At 33.9% G+C, this 18,046-nt stretch overlaps 1 protein-coding gene and 1 long non-coding RNA gene across 3 annotated transcripts in view; both read left to right on the top strand.

The window, feature by feature from the left end:
- LOC134697135 (integumentary mucin C.1-like) overlaps positions 1-18,046 on the top strand; it is a 165,220-nt gene that overhangs the window by 49,364 nt on the left and 97,810 nt on the right. The window lies entirely within an intron of this gene.
- Positions 12,347-18,046, top strand: part of LOC134696140 (uncharacterized) — a 78,437-nt gene continuing 72,737 nt past the window's right edge. The window contains exons 1-3 of the long non-coding RNA XR_010102902.1: positions 12,347-12,469; positions 14,530-14,683; positions 15,412-15,535. This is a non-coding gene — a long non-coding RNA (uncharacterized LOC134696140). The remainder of the gene's footprint in view (positions 12,470-14,529; positions 14,684-15,411; positions 15,536-18,046) is intronic.

Genomic DNA, 18,046 nt, shown 5'->3' on the forward strand with positions numbered 1-18,046 from the left:
CTTGCTTGACATTGCGGACAAGATGCTCAAAGTGGCATATTTTTTAACCGAAAAATATAGAAATAAACTGGTTCTGAATATGTCATTTTTCTCATTTTACTACATTAACTGCATTTTGTCATGCTCTCTCCAAATCTCAAATAAAAAATATATTTCACCGTGCTGGATTCGAAGATAAACGCAATTAAAACTAAAAATTGTGTCCCCCTTTGGTAACCTCGCCATTAACGCGAAAATGCACGACGTCGCTGGCTGAAGATTTCGACATATACCGCAAATTATCCCTGCAAGGTCATCTTCGTCGTTTTTAAGGTGTATAATGATTATTTCTCTCTACTTCGAGGGGTGGAAGGGCCATATTCAGGAATTTGGGATTGATACGTCTTATTAGACGGAGTTCAAGAACAGAAAGTTAAATCGACAGGAAGTCGGAGATTTATTCATAAACTTATTATTTTTATTAGAAATCGGATTTGTTAATTTATTATCGGGAATTGGGATGACATCCCCCTACCCTCTTCAGACTTGGATTTAGGGGGCCGGGGTCCGGGTAATCATTAAGGAGCTAAATATATGATAAATACATAGACTTTTTACAGATATCACTCCAATTGATGACTTTCTACAGTGCCCTCTCTTAAAAATCCTCGACCGCACCTGAACACTCCTTTAATCATTTTGGTGTTCAGGAGAATTATTAAGTGATTACAAAAAATTGAACAATCTTTTTTCCATTATAATGTAATAAAGTTTTATAGTCAACGGGAACATTGAAAATCGAAATAGGAGAATTACAAACCGCAGTCAAGCATATGGTTCTGAAGAAATTTATTTGAAACTTTTCATACTAGATCTTGTATACATGATTTGATGTTTTACGCCCAGTTATTCAGAAGAAAAGAAAATGTAAAAAGAGAAATGGACGGAAGGACAGACAGATGCACATTCACCTTTTGAAAAGCTACATCTTCATCAGTTGATAAGTGATACATACCTGGTATTTGAAATGATGTTGATGTATGGCTGATTTATGTCCAGTGGCAAATCAAATGCATTCGTAGAAGGCTGTACGGTGACATACAGTGGAGATCACTTCTAACCTCTCATTAGAACTGTCAGGAGAACTGTCATGGAACTGTTCTAACCTGTCCTAGAACAGTTCTACCTAGAACAGTTCTACCCTAGAACTGTTCTAAGTAGAACTGTCAGAATCAGTTCTAGGTAGAACTGACTAAATCAGTTCTAGGTAGAACTGTCAGGATCAGTTCTAGGGTAGAACTGTCTAAATCAGTTCTAGGTAGAACTGTCCAAATCAGTTCTAATCGTAGAACTGTCAGCAGAACTGACTAAACAAGTTGCTTTCTTTAAAAAAAGAAATGCAATCGTAAACCCAAATGCTTGTTTGGCATTATATATTAGATAATTGTTTAAGAAAGATGTATTGTTTTATATTACTTTTGTTGTGCATTAGAAACTGGCATTGCCTGTTTACTCCATAGCAAATGAACCTCATGGTCTTGAGACATCTGGAGATGTCTTGAGACAAATTTCCAAGACATGTCTCAAGACGGACTTAAAGACGCGTCTTATAGACACCATGTCTTGAAGACATGTCTTCAAGACATCTTGAGACATATAAAACTGTGTCTTGAGATATGCCTCAAGACACATTTTTGTCACATCCATGTCTTGAGACATTGATTTAGAATAGTGTTTGGTGTTTTTGAAAACACACCACATCCTTTATTCTGTGTATGAATTAAGGAAGATGTTTGCCAAAATGAAAACTTAAGGCAATGAAATTCAAAATAAACCCCCCAATAAACCAAATAAATAATACAACCCCCTCCCCCTTTCTCCATTTTTTTTTTAAATCATCAATTTAATAAAATCTTTATGGTAAGTTATAGGTTTTCAATTAAAGTTAGAATTTGACATCTTCAGCTTAGATTTAAAAAAAAAATTCAAGTTATATAAAAAAAGAGTTAAACAAAGACGGGAATGGGGGAAATGACAAAACTCTTTAACTTGAATCAGGAAAGACAACACTGTGACTTAAAAATCAACGAAAAGACAGTCCAAAATGCACTTTCTGAATTTCAATTCTATCTTCAAAATAACACAGACACAGCCAATGAATATTTTAACAATAAAAGTTTAAACCCATCTGAAATTGAAAAACATAGAGCAATCCAAAGGTACCATTGTTACAAAAAGATACAAGTCTAATACATGCATTAATAACACATTGTTGATTTTGCACCAAACCTACCCAGTCAATGATCAGTTTTAACATTTAATTTAAATCAAAATCTGATCAATTCCAGGAGAGGAGTGGATTATTATAAGTCTAGAAAAGAAACCAAATGAGCAAAGCAAGCCACAAGAAACATATATAAAAGAATAAATGAAAAATACCAATTTAGAGACTTAACTGACCTTTTAAAAAATTAAAATTGAGCTCTCATAAATGCAATAAATAGATCCACATCTGTTCCTTGAATTGATGTCCAAAATGAGTTCATTATGGTGCAGGATTCCAAATCTATGGCAGATTTTATGCACTTCTAAAAGAAGTCTTCTTTTGTTCCCAAATCAATGTCTAGATCTTGGCACTAGTACTCTGAAAAAAAATAATGCAATATTATTTAATTTATAAATTTGGGTTATCATTCATTTATCCTTAAGATAAACAGAAAATGATATCATCAGTGGCGGATCTAAAAATTTCCATAAGTGGCGGCCCATTGACTGACCTAAGAGGGGGCCCGCTCCAGTCATGCTTCAGTGATTCCCTATGTAAGCAACCAAATTTTTTCCCAAAAAGGGGGGGCCTGGGCCCTCCCCTAAATCCGCCTCTGATTATGGGAGCAAGCGGGTTTAAATAAAAAAATTCTGAAAAATAGGAATCTCTATTTTTTGGTAAAAATTGACTTCATCCAATACTTAATAGAAAAATAAAATACAAATATGGGCCATATAATGGGGTTACAGTTCATTTAGGCTCACTATCTGCATTCGAAAAAAAGCATGCATTTTTGTTAAAAGCAAAAGGTTATTTTTTCCAGTTGAACTAATAGGAGAAAAAAAGGTAACATAAAAATAAAAAAAAGAACCTAATTACAGAAATCGCTTATTTTTTACAATAGTTTAGTGTAAGTACAGCTTGTATGAAAAAAAAAACAATAAAAAATACAGGTCACTAATGAGTTAATAAAGATATTTAAGTTTTAATGCAAAAGCCAAAAAAAATGGCATTTTTTCACAAAAGGGAGTTATTTTGGAGCTTTTTTTAATGGTTTTAACATTTTAAATGTCTTCTGGGGCCAAAACAAATTGATGTATTGGTTGATATTTGTAACATATCACGAAATTACAACAAATAGTGTAAGAAATAAAATATTTATATTTTTGCGGAATTGTTTGTACCCTTGAGCCTCCTTAATTCTTAATTGAAATACTATTTTTATCAGATCCTTGGCATGGTAATAAGTCTACAAAATTGTTGTAATTATTTTTGCTAAACTATTTCCATGACCCAAGTTCAGAACCTCTTCTGTAGTTGTTTCCAATATCTGAATATTTCCGTTAGTCTAAAAAGTTTGATACATGAATATCAGCTCTTGTATTATTTCTGGCTTTCTATTAAGAACTTGACACATTGTATAAACAGCTACCTGTTGAAGCCTGTATTTTACCCATGCACATGCTTTAATTATGTTTTATTTGATTCTGTTGGATGGAATGTTTTCCCCCATTATTTCTTTTTATAAGTTTAAAATTGAACAATTATGATTTGAAGCCTATTTTGTAAGTACTAGCATAGTTTTTTCTGCTAGAATTGAATACTTATAAGGTCTACTTATATAAGAAAAGTTTTTAGTAAAATCTAACAGTAATCAAAGTCAACTATCAAAAGTAGATCCTTGCCAGATTCAGGATTCCCAGATAAAATCATGTTAATATTTGTATAGTAGGAAGTTATATATATATATATTTAATATTATTTATAGTGAAAAATATCCAAAATATCTTTGAGGTCAGATCATACATAAGTAGGATCTGTCAAAAAACCCAAACATAATATATCTGAAACAAGAGTGTACACACTGAAATGTCTCGCCTTCTTTACTTATCATTGGTTTTATGTTGAAAGTCCTAAAAATAAACCTTTATTACAACTGTCACATAAACTTAACATTAACCAAGAAAACTAAACATTGACCAATGAACCATGAAAATGAGGTCAAGGTCAGATGAACCATGCCAGACAGATTTGAACAGCAAACAATTCTTCTATACAACAAATATAGTTAATCTATTGCATGCCTACAGTTTAAGAAAAACAAATTAAAAAACAAAACCTAACACTGAGCAATGAACGGTGAAATAAGTTCAAGGTATAAATAAAACCTGCGGGACTAACATATAGATCATAAAATATTTCCATATGTACCAAATATAGTTAACCTTTTGCATATAGTATTAGAAAAAAAGACCAAAACTCAAAAACTTAACTTTGACCACTGAACCATGAAAATGAGGTCAAGGTCAGATTACACCTGCAAGCTAAACATGTAAATCTTACAATCATTCCATACATAAAATATAGTAGACCAATTGCATACAGTATAAGAAAAACAGACCAAAACACAAAAACTATAACCACTGAACTCTGAAAATGGGGTCAAGGTCAGATCATACCTACCAGTTGGACATGTACACCTGGACATGTACACCTCACAGTCCTTCCATACACCGAATATACTAGACCTATTGCTTATAGTATCTGAGATATGGATTTGACCACCAAAACTGAACCTTGTTCACTAATCCATGAAATGAGACATCATATTATGGAAAACATGTGTACCTAGTTTCAAGTTGATTGGACTTCAACTTCATCAAAAACTACTTTGACCAAAAACTTTAACCTGAAGTGGGACAAACTGACAAACAGATGGATGAACGGACGAACAGAGGCACAGACCAGAAAACATTATGCTCCTCTACTATCATAAGTTTCAAGAAGTTGGACGAACGGATAAAACAGACAGATGAATGAACGAACAGATGGACGGAGGCACAGACCAGAAAACATAATGCCTCTCTACTATTGAGGTGGGGCATAAAAAGATAGCTGTTCAGTGGTTGGTGAATTATTCAAAATATTGGTCCATTCTGTAAACGTCCACTGAATCCTCCCTGAAGTCTTATAGTAATGATTCCAGTTCATTGAAATGGCTTCTAGGCACAGGAGGCAGACTAGGCTTGGTTTCCGTTATAGCACTTTGATTTATTTGCCAGCAATTTTACTTTTGAGTCAAAAAACAATTATTTTGTATCAATTTTGTTTGTTGATACATTTATGTTTTATTTGACGCCTTCTTGAAACTCGACTAAATCTGCCCAGATCCAGGGTTATATAGACGTGTTAACTAACTTAGGTTCAAAAGGTCAAACTAGGGGGTTTGGTTGTCAGTAGACAGACTATACTAACAGTTGGACAATTCAAAGAAGGCCCTGAAGAGCAATCGGCTGTTTTCCACTCTTTCGTCAGGTTGTTGTCTCTTTGACACAATCCTTATTTCCATTCTCATTTTTTAGTAGTTACTTAATCTGTCACATTTAATGTCTTCTTTGCTCTTCTAGTTTCAATTGTCTTCAGGCCTGTAGCCAGGAATTTCTAAGGGGGTGGGGTATTTGGACTCATAAACTTGACTGTAACAGCCACAATTTGAACAGAATGTTGACTTTAACAGTGCTTATTTGGTTTCAAGGGAAGGTTTGTCCAAACCCCCCTTGCTACGGGTAGGGTCTCTGAACTACATATCGTCGCTGTTATGCAAAAACCTCGTATCTAAGGTTTTGATAATTTTACACCAGGCAGTAAAAACTGAAATCTTTTATCGCTTTTTTAGAATTAAATATGTATGTTCCTTTGTATGCCAAAATATCTGATCTTTTAACCAATCAATTACCAAGACGAGCAAAACTTTCTGCTACTATATTGTATTTTCAAAGCTTTTCCTTATTCTTAAGCTAATATATTAGCGTTGAGAACCTGAAATTGATTAAACTCTTCCTGTTATAATGTCAGCTGCCGGTTTTGAAATACGATATTTTCGCACAACATAATGTCTCACCAATCCGACTACACTTTTTCGTCATATGTCAGAATTCGGATTAATGATTGGTTAGAAGATCAGATATTTTCGCATACAATGGAACATACATACTTAATCCAAAATAATCGATAAAAAGATTTCCACAAAAAATTGAGATAGGAGGTTTTTGCATAACAGCGACGATATATCCTTGTTTCTGGTAAATTTTCTCACAAATAATGACAATTGCTGATGAGTCATTAATTGAGGGCAGCATAATTTAATAACTCCAATATTCAAAATCTGTATAAGGTGGGATCTTTCTTTGTCATACAAATGAGTGAAATTTACGTACTAGTATAGACATTGATTGAAACTGAAAGGATTTATAAAATCTAGTACTATTGTTTCACTCTGTTTCTGTGGCCTGGATAATCTTGATAAGAGCCGTTAATTTTCTAGTGTGAATTTATAGTTATAAGTTTTTCTTTCAACATGTTCAAGGCCTTTTATAGCTTAATTACTTTGTGGTACCAGGTATGGGCTTTGCTCATTGTTAAACGACATACAAAATTGTTGAAAATGTTTGTTTACCTTAGTATCAGTTGTTTCCAGTTGCTACTCTATGAGGTTTCTCTTAATCACAAGCATTTCTTCAAGCTTGGAACTTCATTGCAGCAGTATGGTTCAACTGTTTCTCATTATTTTGCAGATTATTAGACTTCACCATGTTCACTACCACTCGATTGGAAAAAATCAAGAGCCAACATATAGTAAAATCAGAATAAATTCAAGCCTCATAAATTATTTCTTAATTGATGTCTTGTATATATAAAACCTTTAAATAGACTTATTAAAAAGGGATATAGTTACAATACTGTTGTCAAGTCATTAAAGATTGCATATTTTGGCATTAATATTGATTCACTTATAGGGTCTTTGCATCGGAACTAAACACATTTATTAAAAAAAACAGTTGTTGGCATGACACAGGTTATGTTCTTCTCATATATGTTATGATGGTATGATACTAAACCCCTGACGGGAAGGATTGTGCCTGATATTCATATGATGAAATCATAATCTTTCAATCAGTTTAATTGAAGTCTGGAGCTGGCATGTCAGTTAACTGCTAGTAGTCTGTTGTTATTTATGCATAATTGTCATTTTGTTTACTTTCTTTGGTTTCATCTTCTGACATCAGACTCGGACTTTTCTTGAATTAAATTTTAAATGTACGTATTGTTATGCGTTTACTTTTCTACATTGACTACAGGTATAGGGGGAGGGTTGAGATCTCATAAACATGTTTAACCCCGCCGCATTTTTGCGCCTGTCCCAAGTCAGGAGCCTCTAGTCTTTGTTAGTCTTGTATTATTTTAATTTTAGTTTCTTGTGTACAATTTGGAAATTAGTATGGCGTTCATTATCACTGAACTAGTATATATTTGTTGAGGGGCCAGCTGAAGGACGCTTCCGGGTGCGGGAATTTCTCGTTTCATTGAAGACCTGTTGGTGACCTTCTGCTGTTGTTTTTTCTATGGTCGGGTTGTTGTCTCTTTGATACATTCCCCATTTCCATTCTCAATTTTATTTTATATCAAATGTATGAGTAATTGTGAGTCTCCAGCTACCCCATAATTTAATCCAAAGAATGCAATAGTGTGGGAGATGCAATATACTTGTATCTCATATGCATCACTCACGTAGAAGAATGATTTCCCAATGGCTGATAAAGTTGAACTGGTATCAAACATGTCAAATATATTTTGTATTTTCTACCATTTATAATAACTCGGTCTAAGGAGGTGTTCCAAAAAATGCAGTTGATATTACTTGCCACTGGACAGAAAAAGATATCTTCTATTTCAGCATAATGCTCATCTGGTACCTCTAGTATGGATCCTGTTGTAAAAGTGTTGCCATGTGAGTGGTCCAATCTAAACAGATTCCTAACATCCTTCGTCTGTTTGCCCACCTCATTCATGTCTACATTAAACTACTGTTCTTATTTAATTAATCATCATTGTTGGTTGGTCAATTGGTATTATTGAGTTCTATCTAAGTTGAAGCTACTTTATAATTCCTGTTCTTGTTATTCCTTGTTTAAAAACATGTGTAAACTTTTGACCATTCCTGTGAACTCATTACAGTCTGTGGTTTGTTGTTCAACCACATTAACTCTTTCTTTCTTAAACCCAGACTAATCCAATATACATGATATACATGTCAATTAATTTGTGATACATGTAAAATCACCATCCATTCTTTACAAACTCTGATCAACTTTTTAAGAAGCTAGCCTTGTTTATGAAAACTGACATTGACAGACCAGACAGACCAGACAGACAGACAGACAGACAGAAAGAAACTGATCACTAGGAGTATTATTGTATTGTTCTATACCTTCATTTATAACCCTCAATCCTTTAAAAAAAAAACAATTCTGTGACCCTTTTAAAATATATTTTCTTATGGACAAACTCTTTCGCAGCCTGTTTTCATAAAAAAAATGTTTTTGTATACTGATTTAATCATTATTAATTCATTTTTAATGTCATACTGACCTTAGCAGTTTCCTTTCTTTTAACCAATAAATCTATTCACATACATGACATATGTATTCGGTTCTTCTTGAACTTTTGGACCATAGATCATGTAGATCATTGTAGATTCAAATGCCTGGAAAATTTGATAATAAATATGATGAATGAGTAACAATGCAATTGGTTGTAAAGTAACCAGTTATTAGTTTTATTCAGTAATTTTTCATAAAAAATATCATGAATATTGCATTTTATCTGACACAAATGACTAGCATAAATAAATAAAATTTGCCTTTACCATGATGTCAGAAGTCCAAGAGTTAACATATATATAGTTATTCATTTATAAAAATATTAAATGGAATAAATTTGGAAGTAATATTTTAATTAAATCCCTTTTATTACTTTTAACTGTGAATCAGTGTACCTATTGGTGTGTGAGCTCTGGGTTCCAAACTTCTCATTATGAAATCATAAGGTTCTCTAGATGTAGGACAGACAGACAGACAGACAGACAGACAGACAGACAGACAGACAGACAGACAGACCAGACAGACAGACAGACAGACAGACAGACCAGACAGACAGACAGACAGACAGACAGACAGACAGACAGACAGACAGACAGACAGACAGACAGACAGACAGACAGACAGACAGACAGACAGACAGACAGACAGACAGACAGACAGACAGACAGACAGACAGACAGACAGACAGACAGACAGACAGACAGACAGACCAGACAGAAATCTACTGATCACTTTAGGGCAACCTGTCTATCTAATAGGCCCTGATTATTTTGTATTTATATTCTAAAGTAAGCAAATTTGACTCATGAATTCAAAATTAATGTCATGTTCAACTGCAGTTTCAAAGGTAAATACTGAAATGTCAGATAAAAACATTATACAAATTGTTTATTTATAAAATATATAATAATTGAAATCTATTAAAACTAACTAGAGTGCACACAATATTTTGTATTGATAGTCCCAGAGATAAATTTCATAGACAGACATATTGACTTTACAATTATTACATGCAAAAAATATAGTTGACATACTACTAATAGTAAGAAAGTACCAAACAAGGAAAGCTTAATATGGACCAATTTCATATAGGTGGATCCAGGGGGGCCTGGGGAGCCCATCCCCCCCCTTTTAGGTCAGTCAGTGGGCCCCCCTTAGGAAAAGTTCTGGATCCGCCACTGCAAACCATGAAAATTCAGTCAAGGTCAAATGAACCATGCCAGACAGATGTGCACCTTACATTCATTCCAGACATCAATTATACATGCATGACCTTCTTACTGAATAGAATATTAGAAACTGAAGTTCATGTCTAAAATGACTATATGTGCAGATTTAATCTACATGTATGTATCATCACTAACAATAATGGGTCTAATTTCACAGTAGGGTTTGACTCCTAAAAGGGGGTCTGCAAATTGAAGTTTCAGTCAAAGTCATGGTTTATTTAATTTCCAAATTTGATAAAAATGCATGACACATATTTTCCCAATAAAAAAGGCTAGATGTTGTTTTGAAAAAAGCTAACAACATCACTGGTCTGCTTGCCATTATGCCTATAATATTCACACTTATAACTATCATGATTATTAGAATAATAGAATACAATACAAGTATGTGTCCATAATACATAGATGCCCCACGGCCCACTCGCACTATCATTTTCTATGTTAAGTGGACCATTATCGTGTGGTCAAAACTCTAATTTGGCAACCAAAAAAAAAACATAAAATATTCGTAATTTGGGATATATTTTTTGATGGTACGAATTTCCAGTGGTACGAGTAAGCTTTCTTGGTACGAGTTTACATGGTACGAGTTTTCAGTGGTACGAGATAACTTGCTTCCCTAAGGTTCAACTTGATTGGACTTCAATTTTATCAAAAACTACCTTGACCAAAAACTTTAACCTGAAGTGGGAAGTAAAAACACAAAAATACCGAACTCCGAGGAAAATTCAAAAAGGAAAATCAAAAATCAAAAGGCAAAATCAAAAGTCCAAACACATCAAACGAATGGGTAACAACTGTCATATTCCTGACTTGGTACAGGCATTTTCTAATGTAGAAAATGGTGGATTGAACCTGGTTTTATAGCTAGCTAAACCTCTCACTTATATGACAGTCGCATCAAATTCCATTAAATTGTCAACGATGCATGAACAAAACAAACATACTCAAAGAGTAAAAATGTCAAAATAGGGGTACAACAGTCAATATTGTGTTATCATCTTAATATCTCTACATAAACAACAAATGTAACAAAGAAGCACAAAAAGGCATACATTAATTTAACATTCTCATTTTGCTTTTCTTATACGGCTGAATTTATCTATGTAAAGTCTACCCATAATGATAGAAGGTTTCATTACTGGTTTAAAAATGCGCGTTTGAAATTCGCACCGGTAGACATAAAAATAATTTTGTCGTATGACGGCATACATAAATGAAGACTTACGTAAAGTTGATATAACAAAAACAGACTTAACAGTAAAAGTAATAATAATAAATCAAAAAATGGTGTGGTTCAAAGTATGACGGGATACAATGTACATAAGAACAGTTTCACGTCAAATACGGCTGCATTTATCTAGTATGTAAAGTCTACCCATAAATGATAGAAGGTTTTCATTACTGGTGTAAAATAGCGCATTTGAAATTCGCACAGGTAGACATAAAAAATAATTTTGTTGTACATGTATGTCGGCATACATAAATACAGACTCACGTAAAGTAGATATACCAAAAACCAGACTTAACAGTAAAAGTAATAATAATAAATAAAATAATGGTTTGGTTCAAAGTATGGGACAGACAGACGAATGGACGCACGAACAGGCACACAGACCAAAAAACATACTGCCCCTTAACTATCGTAGGTGGGGCCATAAAAAAAGAATTGCTCATCACAGCATCCAAAGCTGAGCTGAATAATTACATTAAATTTAAATTTATGCAATGAATTGTTTAAACAATTGCAGAAATAAAAACTAAATCAAATCAAATAATATATCAAACTATTCAATTGAGACCAGCAATGGCAACAAGACAAATTAACATCACCCCCCCCCCCCCCCCCCTTTTCCATCAGGGTAGCCCCTATTTTTATAACTTTATTTTACTAAAGTGTGGGATCTCAGTGGCGGATCCAGAAGTGTTCATATTAAGTGGGGGCCCACTGACTGCCTGCTCCAGTCTTGCTTCAGTGAATAATCACTGATTCTCTATAACCAACCATTTTTTTTCTGAAAAGCGGCCCCTGCCCTTGTCCCCACCACTATAAATCCGCCTGTGGATCTGTACCTAAAATAGCTGGGATTTTCAAAGGGTAAGACCATTTGGGGGAGAGGGTTGCAGATTTTATGTCACTTTTTGAGGAGCAGAAAATAAATATGCTGGTCCTGGTCTGGCCACCTTCAGTTGGAAATAAATATTCTGACACTCAAACTCAAAGTCAAAAACCGTCTCATCTGATATTTGTGCAAATTAGAAAAAAATGGCTAAATAAAAAATGCTACTAAGGTAACATCACTATGTTCCCAAAGGCGATCACACCTTTACATACTTATCAGATTCATTTTTTGTTTTTTGTTTGTTTGGCCTCACCTCAATATTTCGTCTGCACGATTTTTGTCAATCTACGTCATACCGGAAGTGAAACTTACAGCAACAGAACACATGACTTGTGAAGTCCCTGTGAACGAATGGTGAGAACGCATCTTGACCAGTTTCTAGAGTTAAATACAGATAGATATGATAGCATCGTTAAGGAGAACGAAGAAAAGGTACATATAGAGATATTTTATTGCCACTTCTCAATAATTTCATGCACAGGGGCTTGTTTAGTGGGTCAGACGAGGTTGACAATGACAGTAAAACATCATCTGACCCACCTATACAGTCCGTGATTACTCTGACGTCCAACGGCTGTTTTGCCAGACAAGCTTGGGCTGTGGGACGTCAGAGCTCGTCCCTTATTAAAAAGTGGAACTGTGAAAACTGTTAAAATATGGAAAACTAAAGGATGGCAGGTAGGTGAAACTTACATTATAAATGAAAAATGAACAGATTGCCGATTTATATAATTCATTTATATAATTCCAAGGTTGTCAGTCGACACCAGAAGCGACGAAGCAGCGCATCTATTTTGGGTGGGCAAATATCCACTTTTTGATAAGGGACGAGCTTTGACGTCCCACGACTCCAGCTTGTCTGGCAAAACAGCCGTTGGACGTCAGAGTAATCTCGGACTAGACCCACTAAACAAGCCCCTGTGTTTCATGCAGTTAAAATCCATTTATAACAACTTGCCCCAATGGAAAATCACCCCACTGTTTCACCAACTCATCTAGTCCGAGATAACTTTACTTGTCCAACTTTCTAACACATCGCCCCTCTGTTGTACTTGTTTTCCAACTTGCCCCACTAATATGAAAAAGTGGAAAATGCGTTGCAAATAGGTTTGACAACTCATTACTAAACAGTTTACTTAAGGATTATGTACCCTTGTGTTGATTCAATGTAAAACATATGGAAATTTTATAGAAAATCCCGTCTTCATCCTTGTACAGTTCATGATATCTCATATTTGGCAACTTGTCAGGACTGATAGATATAGGATTATATTGCATGCAGTGCTAGCATTGACTTTCTTAAATCAAGTTTATTAATGTAGTTATTGGTTAAAACAAATGTAAGTCATGTAAATATGGACCAGGGTGCGCTCAACTTTTGTGACTCAGCACGAGCGGTTTTGGAATTAACCATGTTCAGATGTTTACAGGTTACTTAAATCTTTTTGCAAAAAAATAAACACTAGCAAATCATAGAAAAGCAAGTTTAATAGTAATCTACATGTATGTTTCAAATTTGATAACAACACTCTCTGTGGATTTTCTATAAAAATCTTGGTTTACTTGGCACAAAGTCCTCTTTTTTATGTAAATTATGCAATGAAACAGTAAATAATAATGCTTAATGCATCAAGTTTCCCCTGGTTACACATATATGTACAAACTGACCTATCTCTAGCATGTCTAGTATGCATTATATCTGTAGTTTTGATACAATTAAAGTTTTTAAAAGTTTGTACAAAAAAGGCTACAGAAGGAGTCATACAGTGTAAGCCTTAAGATTCATCATCACAAACGGACAAAAGTGGCTGTATTCTCTGTTTTACACCTCGAAAACTCTTCTGTGTACATATATACTTACCTGTGCAGCTTGGAAAGTTTTAGCATGTTTAAGGCCTGGCATCCATTAGATCTTTGAAAGTTAAAGGCATAACATTTTGTGTTTGAGAAAGAATGAAGTCTGAAATATAAAAAAAAGTGACATGGCATGGTATGATTACCAATGAGACTCTTCTCTGACAAGAAACCAAATGGCACAGAAATTAGAAAGTATAGGTCACTGTAAGGCATTCAACAATGAGGATGTGTGTTCAAGTTTGGTTGCTTCTGCAGGCTTGAAATTGATTTATTTGTGCTAACAATGATTTATAGGTTCCTCCTGTAGAACCTTTAACAAAAATTGCTGTTTTCTCCTCAAAATTTACTATCAGTAAAACATTGTACAAGCTATATAAAAAATGTAAAAAGAAGATGTGGTATGATTGCTGTTTAGACAACTGTCCACAAGAGACCAAAATGACACAGACATTAACAACTATAGGTCACCTATTAATCTGGAAAAATCTTAAGGCATACATGTATATATATATTATTACAAACCACACATGCCCTATAATAGATATATAATTAAAATTATAATGTGTTTCTTATTTTTAGAAAATTAAAAACTGAAACCCAGCAATTTTATTATTTTGATATTTTATTTCTACTAGGATTCACAAGAAATGAAACATTTGGCAACTTGCCCCAGAACTGGAAAGGCAAGAAAGACTAAATATGCTAAAGGAGTAAAATGAAGTTCACAAGAAATTAGAATTCAGACATGTGCTGCAGCTAGAAACACTGAAACAGATATATGTAACATGTGTAAGTACAAATGTATTTATCAATAAAAATTATCAGTGTTCCCAAAGTTGGTACTGAAGGTGAAGGTTTACTGCTTATCCTGCTACATTTTTGTACCTTACATGTAAATAAATGTTTAGAAGAAAAATTTCTTACTCTTTATCATGTTTATGTTAATAACTTTATAATAAATTTGCTTTGAATAAAGAATCTTGATTTTGTAATTTGCTTTAATTAGTCTCCTACCGATGAAGTTGATGGGGACTTCCATGATTACCAAACAATGTTGGGACATTTTTCCTGACGTACATTGTATTAATGCATTACTACTATATGACATGAACAACAAACTACAATATATATGTATAGCAATTGCAAAATTTCTTCTGAACTAGCTTATTCAGTAAAGTGAATGTGGTCCAGCTGGCAAAAACATGTAGTACATGTACAAAAAAATGTATGCGCTGGAAGTTTTATCCCTGAGATTAATGAAATTGTTTTTGTACATGTACACAAAATATATATTTAATGTGAAAGAAATGAAACTTTTCCACAGAAATATTATAGTATCCTCTTGGTCAACATGGTCAAAGTACATGTACCCGGTACATGTATTTATAATAAACATTTTTATACATGTACATGTATTGATAAGTAATGCAAAACATGTTTCCAATGTCAACAACATACATGACATGTATATAAGTATGCATGATCACATGAATTAGTAATCATTTTTTTTATTTCAGGGGAATATTTTGCATATAAAATTTAGAGAATGAATCAATGGCAATGAATGGGGATAGGACATATCTTATTTACTAGAAAGTGTTTCCTGGCATTCCTGAGGAACTTGAAGGCTGTTTGTTTAAGGTATTAAGACTTAACTATTAAAATATATAGCAGGTATAGATAATGTATATACATGCCCCTTGAAAACATTCATTATATGGAAAATTGCCTTATGAGTGCTCTTATGTGTACAATTCTTACCAGATTTTTGTTAAGCCTGCAACTTTTGTTGCAGAAAGCTTAGCTCGACATAGGGATAGTGATCCGGTGGTGTTGGCAGTGGCAGCTAACTTCTTAAAAGCTTAATATTTTAGAGGGTGGAAGACTTGGATGCTTCATACTTTGTATATAGATGCCTTATATTATGAAGTTTCCATCAGTCACATGTCCAATGTCCTTAACTTTATTTTCATGGTTCAGTGACTACTTGAAAAAAAAGTTAAGATTTCTTTGTCATGTTAAATTCTCTCTTATTATATGTAATAGGATATATCTATATTTGGTATGTGTGTAACTTGCAATGGCCTCATGCCTGTCAGACAGTTTTCACTTGACCTCACTCCGAGTGCACCTCATATCATGGATCAGTGATGAACAAGGTTAAGTTTTGGTGGTCAAATCCATATCTCAGATACAATGTAACTCCTTATAAAGGTTAACAACAAAATGATTGTATATGTTAATTAACATTGCCATCTGTTCTTGTACATGTTGCCGTTTTCAAATGGATTCTATCTTGAATACTTTTTGAGAAAAATGTAAAAGAAAGAAATTGCTTCAAGGGGACATAACTCTCATAGGGAATGATGAAATCCTTAGCAGCCTCATATGGTAACACATCATGATGAGATCTAACTATTGTCCAAATAAGGTTATGATATCTTCAAAAACAACGAGGGGGGACCATGTCGAAAAAAACCAATAAAAGGGAGATAACTTCTAAAGGGGATGATGAAATCCTACACAGCCTCATCTGGTAATACTTCATGATGAGGTCTACCGATGGTCCATATTTGGTCTTGATAACTCCAATAGAAACGAAGGGAGGCCATGTCAAACAAATGCTGGATGAAAAAAAAAAAAAAAAAACAGGCGAAAAACAATAAGGTCTTTCCTCGCGGAGAGGAAAGACCTTAAAAAAAAAAACATGCGAAAAACAATAAGGTCTTTCCTCGCGGAGAGGAAAGACCTTAACTAGTATCTCAATTGTTTGTAAAACAATTGAAAGGTCTTTCCTGTAAAAGTGATGCTTTCATAATGTACTTTGTACGACCTTTCGTTTGATATACGACAAGCATACCTTCTGAAACTTTTTACTTTTATCACTTAATGACCTCATCCGCCTACATTTTTGAGATCGGAATTATTATATATGTAACATAGAGTAGATGAGCTTTCATTTGATATGCGACAACGCCATATTCTAGAAAGTTTGATTTTTGCACTCAATAACCCTATCTTACTAATTTTTGGAGGTCAGGAATTTGCTATTTGAAATGTACACATCATGACCTTACATTTGATATACAACAACCCTACCTTAAAAGAACATTTATTTTTTACGCTCAATGACCCCATCCAACTCATTTTTGGGAGACGTCAATTTGAAATTTGAAATGTTCGCTTTATGTTCTTTCATTTGATATGCGACAACCTTACCATCTGAGAAATTTGAATGGTTGCACTAAATGACCCCACCCGTCTCCCTTGGATGAAAAGGGGGTTTCAAATTTTCATTTTTAAAGTAGAGTTTATTAAGACCTTCAATTTGATATATCAGATCACCCCATTTGACAAAGTGCAAATAATGATGCAATATCAACTATATAAATAGAAATTATGAAACTTACAAAGTCAATGCAAAACATGAAAATTTCAAATTGAATTTTTTGTGTTTTTTTCCATGGAATGTTTTTGGTATTTGGTCAAACATTATAACTATGTCAACCTCTTCAATTTCTAAAACATTTTAAGTGGTAAGCTCTTGATGATTCAGAAATACATGCCTCCGCTTGCAAAACTTCAAACTGCATTATCTCTAAAACGACAATAGATATCTCAAATCTGTTAAATGATAAATGATCTACAGTTAAAGGACAACATTATAGAAAAAGAATTGGGACAATTTCAAAGTTCATCAAGGTCACAATTAATCATCAAATATATGATGCAAAACAAAACTTGAGAACCGGAAGTCGTAAAGACATGGGACTATCACCATTCAACTCAGGACCGCTTGACCTTTTAAATATCACAAGGTCAAGGTCATAGTATAATGTGAAGGTCACGGTGAAATTTCATCATGACCTGACATTGACCTCAAATTGAAGGTCTTGAACTACTGATCATCTTTTAAGTTTATAGTAGGTTGATATCTGTTAACTTTAAAGAGATATACACACAATACTATACTTTTAAGAATCATCCCGTCGTAACTTTTGAACAAACGGTCGGACTCTTTTGAGCTGAGTGTATAAAATGTAGAACTCGTCGAGAGGAACATTTTATACGCTGTAAGTATGCAGCAAACTCTTATCGTTTTCGTAATATGGAAGCTTAAAATTGCAGCGTAATTTATTTTTGCACTCTGTG

Source organism: Mytilus trossulus, chromosome 14 (assembly GCF_036588685.1).
Source record: "Mytilus trossulus isolate FHL-02 chromosome 14, PNRI_Mtr1.1.1.hap1, whole genome shotgun sequence".
Taxonomy (NCBI): Eukaryota; Metazoa; Mollusca; class Bivalvia; order Mytilida; family Mytilidae; genus Mytilus; species Mytilus trossulus.